Genomic DNA, 9,460 nt, shown 5'->3' on the forward strand with positions numbered 1-9,460 from the left:
GAGCAAGACACACAGAAGTAACAGATATAGTACAGATTTATTGAAGGTTCATTATGTAGAGTGGAGTGGGCCTAGCAAGAGAGAGGGGCTCAAGGCCCCAGTGTCTGGAAATTACAGTCTTATATCCTGAACTGTGGGCTCCTTCTCTTCTCTATATGGACCTGATTGAAGACCTTACCTCATTTTCTGATTAGAATATCTGATTAGAGTATTTTCCATTCCCACCCCCACCATTGGTTATTTTAGAGAATCTAATTGGAATACTGCCCACTTTACCTGCATTGGTCATTTTAAAATTTTAACCTGTGGCAGGAGTTGTCATGGTGATAAGTCCTCAGTGGTTGGCCTTGGTCATGGTAATGGGATTTATTGTAAATGGACATGACTTGTCCTGTCCTCCCGCAGCTTCTTTCTAACCCGCTATCTCCTCCATCTTGGTGTCTGAACTCTACCTAATTGTACTAATATCTGCTTTTTAGTTCGGTGATTTCTGAAGGAGGGGTATGCCCTGTGTTCTGTACTTGGATAAGTTAATGTCTTCTTCCACTTATCTGTTCCTCAATTCCAAAAGCATGCTACGCAAGTTCTGCTTCTTTTCTTTTATGAAGAACTGGCGATGGGCAGTTGGATGACTTGTTCCTGTTGTATGACAACCTGTAGCCTTACAAAGTTCAAGTCTCAGATTTCAGAAGAGAGCTTGGCTTGCCCTAGGCCTAGGGACTTGAGTCTATGGCTACTTCTTGCTAAAGGCAAACTGACCCTGCAAGGCTGTCTCCCCTGCTCTTTCTTAAGTGTGCTGTCCTCAACTTCTAAACACTTAAGGAAACTATGATATTCTCATGTGCCTGAGCAAAGAACAAGATTATATAATTTATTCTAGCAAAAATAACTGTAGGGACAAGTGGCAGTTGTGAAACGAGTGTTATCTTCTGTATAGTATTCAAAGATACAGTAATAGATCAAGAAAATGTAAAATGACGTCTGAGGAAAAGTCTTTGGATATGGAATGTTGCCTAGAGACACAAACGGTTCAACTGAGAGCTGAGAACATTTAGCTTCTTAGATTTCCAAAGAGAAGCTATGAGTCTGCAAAACTAATTAGGCCCCTTTTGAATAGCAAATTAGAAGGGAACCTATTTTATTGCAAAAAGGTGTATTGTATCCCCTACACAAGGGAGGCATTCTTGACACTTGTAAGGAGATGCAAAACTTGAGAACCAAGGTAAAGTCTGAGGAAGTTTTTTTTTTTTTTTTTGAAGGGGCTGTGATTTTTTTATTGCCAAGTTCAAACCCAGTTAGTCAGCAGACTTGTCACAGAGCTGGACTCTTGGAGAACACAAGCCACTGACCTGACCTTGCCTGATAGAATGAGTCCCCAATGCTACATCACTGAAAGAAGAACCAAAGGAGAACAGGAGTGTGAGCACACCATTGAGGAATGCACCATCCAGAGAGCACAGCCACGCCAGCCAGCCCATCCTGAGCGGCCGAGTGCCCCTGCAGGTGGTTGACCCCTGGAGTTCCCTGGGTGCTACTTGGGTTTCTTTGCACAGCAATAGTGAGGCTCCCTCTTTTAATTGTGAATCAGCTTCGCAGTCCTACGTGCCATTTCCTGACCTCCTAAGACAACGGTAGTTCTGCATTTCTTTTTAGATTTTTGTTTGTGTAGTCAATTGAACCAATTAAGCCTGTTTCCTTTGGATGTTAATGTTAGTCTGTTTATTACATACAGTGCCTAGCACCTAGTATATTATTGAGGTCTTTAGTACTGTACAATGTGACTATATCTGTAGAGGGACTTTAAAGAGATTATTAAGCTAAGATGAGGCCACTAGAGGAACCCTAATTCAATATGAGTGGTTTCTTTTTAAGAAGAGATGAGAAATGACACACACACAGGAAGACCACATGAAATACTGGGAGAAGTTGGTCTCAGAAAAACATCAGCCTTACTAACAACTTAATCTGGATCATCTGGCTTTCAGAACCATGAGAAAATAAATTTCTGTTTTTCAAGCCAGTCAGTCTGTGTATTTTATTATGAAAACCCTAGCAAACCAATACAATTCGTAACAAATAATTTTATCTTTTTCTCAGAGACTGATTGGGAGTGGCTTTCTTAGTTGTTATGGGGTACAGATCATTCTCTTCTCTGTAGGGTTTGTGAAATGCAGAAGAGGAAAGCAGAATGTTTATGGCTTTTTCTCAGCTACTGAAATTGTTCTGGCTTCTTTTTGAAAGGATTTTGCTTGTGGAAAATTGACATTTTATTTGAGACTACATCCTAGAATGAGTTCATTCTGCCCGTCCTCCCCGCCAGCTCATCCCATGTTGGAGCCACATCAGTGGTGTTGGAGATTGTCATGATAGCAGTTTGGCCTTAGTTGAGGTTTCTGTTGCAAAACAGGCTGAAGGGGTCCCAAATGTGGAAAGCAGATGTTTCTCTTGTGGCATGTCTTGCAGAATTGTCTGGCAAGAGCAATGTCTTCTGTGAGGAGGATGCTTGAGAAATGCCATGTATTTCGCAATGACTAAGGAAGAAAGGTAAACTTTTAGCTCTTTGTTCTTAGAAGAATCTAGTTTGCTATTTATTAGAAGTCAAACAGTATACAAAGACCTCTTCGCTATTCTTTTAAGAAACTTGTTTATTTTCTAGTATCTTGATCCTTCATGAAGCAACTGCATTTTTTTTCTTTGGGGACAGCTGAAAAAAAAATTACTTAGTGGCTTTATAGAGTCATCATACTGATGTCCAAAAAATATATTTAAAAAGAAATTGTCAAAATTCATGTCTTAGTTTGGGCTGCTATCGTAAGATATCATAAACTGGATGGCTTAAACAATAAAATGTTATGTCCACAGCTTGGGTGGCTGGATGTCCAAGAATGGGGTGCCACATGATGGGGCTCCTGGTGAGGGCCTAATTGCAGACAGCTGCCTTCTTGTTCTGTCCTCACACGGAAGGGAGAGAGATCATCTCTGTCATGTCTCTAGTTGTAAGGACACCTTATGAGAGTCTCACTCTTTGGACCCGATTATCTTCCAAGGGCCCCACCTCCAAATACCATCACTTTGGAGGCTAGGATTTCAACATATGAATTTGGGGGAAACACAGACATCAGACCATAGTTAGGGAAGTTCCAAAATAGCTAATACTTTGTATTTTGGAGTGGCATACAGAGTCTTTGCAATATATATCTTTAGAGTATACACTTAAAAGTACCATTCAAATGCAAATGGAAATTTCAGTTATTAGATTGTCTTGATCTGGTATTAATATGTCCTCAAGTAGATTCAAGGAATTCCTCATTAAAAGGGCAGTTTTCAAAAAGAATTGCCAATGGATTAAGATACACTAGGTATTGGAGTTCAATTTAAGAAAAAAAATAAAATTCTTGGAAAAAAAGGCTTTGTTTAAGTAGAGCAATATATATTGCATGTTTATAATGTTGTTTTATAATTATAATGTTTTATATGATTATGTTTTAATTTATGTTTTTATAATTAAAGGAATTTAATAAAATCCATATCCCTGCATATGTTTGAATAACAACAACAACAAAAAAGAGCTGGAGAAATGGAAAAGATAGAGAAAAATATAGGGGAGGTAACATTATTTACAAAAGAAGCTTATTATACTCCTAAGATAGTTACTGTCTTGCTAGAACTCAGGGATGGTGGGGTGTGGAGATGCAGAAGATGAGAGAGAAAAAAACAAAACAAAACAGAAAAACCCTGGGGGAAGGAAAGTAGAATAAGAGCATTGCAGACTGGCTTTATTTAATTTGTTTTTGTGATGTGAACGCCTTGGCATTATCTAGACCACAAGACGTTCTACAACCAAATGGAGATAATTAGATCTTTCTTCTCCATCAAGGAAAATTACCCATACATCTGTATCAGGTAAGTGAGAGTTTAATAGAGAAAAAACAAAATTGTTTACTTGAATTAGTCCTTATCCAGGTGGGTCCCAGATGTACTCAAGCAATGAGAAGTGGATTTATATTCTTGACTCTGAAAAGGATTTTTAAAAATTCTTCTCTGTACTTTTTCCAGGAGAAAAATCATTTACAGATTGTTTATAACACAAGCCCCAAGCTCTGTTAGGTTCCTCCTAGTCTAAAGCTTATTTATATAAGCAGCACAAACTAGAAGACATTTGTTCTATCCCTGACTTCAGGGGAAGGCCACGAGCACATTCTATCACATTGGGGAAATTTTTACCCATTGACTGATTTAGCAGGTTTCTTTTAGCAATAAAATTCTGTATTTGTGAAATTCTCTCCAGGGAAACAGATTATTTTAAAAAACAACTTATTAGGCTTGGGGTTGTAGTTCAATGAGAGAGCAGTTAGCTAGCATGCATGAGGCCTGGATTTGATCCTTAGCACCACACAAAAAAATAAAACAATAAAATAAAAAAATTATTGGAGTGAAACTCACACAACATAAAATTGACCGTTTTAAAGTGCACAATTCAGTAGTATTTGCTACATCACAGTGTTGCATAACCAGCACCTCTATCTAGTTCCAAAACACTTCCATCACTCCAGAGTAAAAACTCTTATGCATTAAAGCAGTTTCTCCTAATTTCTTACCATCCCTAGTGCCTGTCACTTTTCATTCCATCTTTATGGATTTACCTATTCTGGATATTTCATATAAAGAGAATTATATAATATGTGAACTATTCTGTCTGGCTTCTTTTCCTTAACATTTTGAAGGCTCATCTGTGTTGTAACATGTCCCAATTTCTTCTTCTTTTTTTACTAACGTTGCATTGTGTTTGTAGACCACATGTTTGTCCATCTACTCATCCATTGGTGCCCTTTTGGGCTTTTTCCACCTTTTAGCAATTGTGATTAGCAGAGCTGCAAACATTCACTTGCATGGACCTGTTTTCAATGCTTTTTGCTTACATATTTGGGAATAGAATTGCAGAATCATATGTTCAGCTTTTTGAGGGGCCTCCAGACTGTTCTCCACAGCAGCTGAACCATTGTGCATTCCCACTAGCAATGTACAAGTGTTCTAGTTTCTTCATACCCTCACCAATACCTCTTTTCTGTTAGGTTTGTTTTAAAAAATTTTATGATAGCCATCCTGGTAGACATGAAGTGGTATCTTATTGTGCTTTGGACACAGCAAAACATTATTAGTTTAATTCTTTCAAAGTCAGCTTTTAAAAACAAAGTTTTTGAAGTCTAAAGTGTCCAGAATTCAGTGAACACTCACCGTACTTGTTATAGGTCACCCAAATCAGGTTCTGACCAAGTCCACTATTTAGAAAGAGAAAAATTTTTATTTTTATCAAGAATGGTCAGCTCTTTTGGCTGGTAGGATTAGAAATACAGAAGAGAAAGATCCAACAAGAGCCACCCGCAGTAGCACTTTAAAAGACTGCATTTGCTTTCTATTGTACCATGGTTCCTGCCTTCATAAAGGGGCATCCATCTGAAATCGCAAACTTTTTATTTTATTTTTTTTAAGAACCAGGGCTAGTTCTAAATTTTAAGAACAGAATTTACTGCTTAATATATGTTTTCCCAAATAAGTGTTGTTATTTTGTAAAGGAAGTCAAATACTGAGGCCATTTCTTTGGAGGTTTAAAGCATATGCAAGGAAATGTAAGAAAATCTCTGATCCAGTAAAAAGAAGAGGAGTAAGGTTCAAAATTAAATGTCAAGGGAAAGAAGTAAAAAGCATGATTTAAGAAGAATATAGAAAGACCATCTTTTGATTTAGTATGTCTGCAGAAACACATATTGTTCTCTAAGAATAGAAAATCTGCTTAAAGACACCTGAGACTTAGGTCTCTGAAAATCTACATTAATTAAGTAGGAGTCTGACACCAACCGTGGGATTCTGGTCATTAGTTTTCCTTGGTAACAGAGTATGTTAAAAACCCAATCAGGCAAATAACAGTCATTTATAGTCCCTTCAGCCCTTAAGGAGCATAAAGTTGCTAAGGAGAACATTCTGGAATAGCTGTAGCTTCCATGAATAAATTATAGAGTGAGAGGTGGCAGTGTTTGGATGCTCATTTCCCAGACACGAGATGGAGAATTTAATTAACTTGCAAGACTAAATGCTCGGGAATGGGAATTGAATCAGATTAAATTTCATTTAAAATTGCCTTAGCTGCTTGTAATTGGTGTCTGATTTCAAGGCATTTCGATGGAGTAAGTGGTATGAATTCTACTTTGGAAAATCATGGTCAAGCTAATGGTACTTCTAAAGTCCATGTGTGATCCAATTCATTCGCCTTTTCAGTTCTGTGTCTGCAGCACATGCCTCATCTCTGGGAGTCTGCCTGAATATCTCATGTATGTTCTACTTCCCTTTACCCAGCCTCAACCCCTGGATGGCCCCCAATTTATCTGTTTATTGCCTATTTACTCTTTCCTCTTAAAAACTAATTAAGCACTAGTATCTCTCCAGGAAGACTGTTCCGAGCCCCTGGCTCAAGTAAGAGCTCTTGGCCATAAGAGCAGGTACCCAGATATTTCTTTTTCATCACCCTTGTTTGCCCTGTTTGTTTAATGTCCGTATTCCTTGCTAGACTCTAAGTTGCATTCAGGCAGAGCCTTGCCTGGCTCTATTTTCTTGGTGCCTTTCTCTGTCCTAACTCAGGAAAATGTTCATGATAGTCATCATTTGAATTGATATTACTTAGATATCTGTTTCTCCTACCTTGATTCAGAAAAACCACAGCTCTAGCTGGCCCATTTCATTGTTTTCTGTTGAACAAGCTTCACTGGAGGACTGGTTTCTGGTTGGATTGTGTGTGTGGATCCAGAGCCTCCGGCCTCTTACCATCAGAAATTCTTCTCCAGGCTTTTATGTGTTGGAAGTTCTTCTAAAGAGAATTTCCAAGATGCACAAATAATGCCATCCAACATCAGAGAATTATTATTTTTAGAAATGGTGCTTCTTCCCACATATCTGCTCACACATCTGAATTAAATGTTATTAGAAAACTGTAGTCCAGAAGCTACAAAAACCTGTTGTGGAAAACTGGAAGAAGTGTGCTTACATACTTTGAAGGGTCTAGTTGGCTACTGTTAGTAGAGAGAAGGTCGTTGATTAGGCAGACAACCCTGTGTTGTTGCTTTTATCTTTATGAAGACTTTGATGAAGCATATCCAGGGGACTTAGCCCTTCAAGTCACTGGACATCCTATGGATCCAGGGCAGGATTTAATGTTCTGTGACAGCAGGGTGCTGAGTACTACAGCTGGTTGACTCACAAGAAAGAAACCTTCACCAATACTCCTTTAGTTTTTCTCAGTTTTGCCAGTAGGCATGCCTGCTCCCAGTTCTTGAGACTTTCCAAGCACTTATTTCTTTGGAGAGTGTGCACCCCCTAGTGGCAAATGCGAAGAACGACGGTACAAGAAATCTGTTTTAAGTCAAGTAGACCTTGTAATGATGACAGCAATGGTTGGTGACTTTTGCCTATCTTTTGAAAATTTATATGTAAATTATGATATGGTGGTAAGTAGCTGTACATTAATCCTAGATTTTAAGTCTGATGGGTATAGAATGTGCCCTCAAAGCGCTCATTTGCAGGTGGAAATTGTCTCTTCATCATATTACAGTCTTTCTAAAATTTTGATGTACTTAAGTATCAGCTGAGAAATCTAATTAAAACCTCCGTTCCTAGCCTCAGTTTGAGAATTTCCAGTTCAGCAGATATTGAAAGTGGCCATAAACCCATGTGTTTAAAATAAGCCCTGATGAGTTTGACCTGTGTGGCTTGTTCACTGAGAAATGCTAGCTAAGAGTGTGGGTTTACAAACTCAAGTAACAGCAAGCTTGTGCCATGTCTGCCAGGATTGTGATGGTAGGGACTATTCCTTAATCACTCATAGCCTCAGTCACTCATCTGTAAAAAAAGTAGTAACAACACCAAATACAAATGGCTATCACATGACATGAGATTCTAATACAAGGAGCTTGGTATATATATATATATATATATATATATATATATATATATATATATATATATATGATCTGGTCCTAGGAGACAGCAAGGCATGTCAGCACTTACTGTCTGCAGTATTCATCCTAATGAACTACAGGGCCAAAGAAAGTCCAGAGGGAGCCTGGACTTTCTGGATCAAAGAGGCACTACTACATCCTGGGCCCTGGGGTCTCCGCAGTGAAGTGCTGCCATAAATAGTGCATCCCTTACTCAGGACAAGTATCTGTTGACCCCATGTGGACAGTCATAAAGGACAAGCAGTGAGAATTCTGAACAGCCTGTACAGAAAGGTAGTTTGAGATTAAGAGAGGGAAGCTTTATTTTTTGAAAAAACACCATTGTATTTCCCAGGCAGATGGACAAAGGAACAATTGAAGCTCGTAGCTCTCTTACATAATTGCATTTCTGGAACAACCTCTGTTCCCTCATCTATAAAATGGGCTGATATCAATACTTTTCCCACATAGTTCTGAAGAACAAATGAAAGAAGATGTGTGCAAAACTTTTCATGTGATGATTGACAGTACTGATCTTGGAAAGTACTGTTCTCTTTCCCATCCTTTCTGTTGTGAATATAACTGTAGCATCCTTTTTAGTGAGAGAGAGTGATCAGAAGAAGGGAAACAGATGATCCAGGTGTGTACTGAGATTTTAAACCTTTATCAGTGTTTTTTTTTTTTAATTCATGTTTAAGACTGGCGCAGTAGCACATGCCTGTAATTTCAGCAACTAGGGAGGCTGAGGTAGGAGGATTGCAAGTTCAAAGCCAGCCTCAGCAACATAGTGAAGTCCTGAGAAACTTAGTATGACTCTGTCTCAAAGTCAAAAATAAAATAGACTGGGGATGTGGCTTAGAGGTTAAGCACCACTGGGTTCAATCCCTGGTACCAAATATGTGTATGTGTGTGTGTATGTATACATATAAGTACACAAACATAGATACATACATACATAAACTTAAGTTATATTATTTTAAATGCATTTACATATAAAGCTTAATACATATATTAAAATCACACATTATATATTAAAAATCACACATGCGACACATATGCATGTATGTGTTTTAATATAAAATATGTGATTTTAATAATTATACTGTTGTTTACACAGTTTTATGTACATAAAAAATTGACATTTTTGTTCACGAATCAGGCAATCAATGCAGAGGTTATAAGAGTGTAAAGTAATCACTCAGAAAATTGTGAAGTCAGAGTGGATTTTCCCAGTGACACTCTTTAATCTGTGTTTGTTTTTTAAATCTCCCACATATTCTCAAAGCCTTCCTGTTTGCTTCATTTAGGTGGAGTTTCCCAAGTTAATGTGATTCTACCCCTTGCCTGGGAAACCGCCATCCTTATCATGCTATATCTAGGATGGGCCACTAGAGGGAGCCAACGCTCAGTGAGTGAGGTCAACCTAAGGGAAAGACGTGCTCCCAGGGTGTGGATCAGAGGCCAACGCTCAAAAG

The sequence above is a fragment of the Callospermophilus lateralis genome, chromosome 15 (assembly GCF_048772815.1).
Source record: "Callospermophilus lateralis isolate mCalLat2 chromosome 15, mCalLat2.hap1, whole genome shotgun sequence".
Classification (NCBI taxonomy): domain Eukaryota; kingdom Metazoa; phylum Chordata; class Mammalia; order Rodentia; family Sciuridae; genus Callospermophilus; species Callospermophilus lateralis.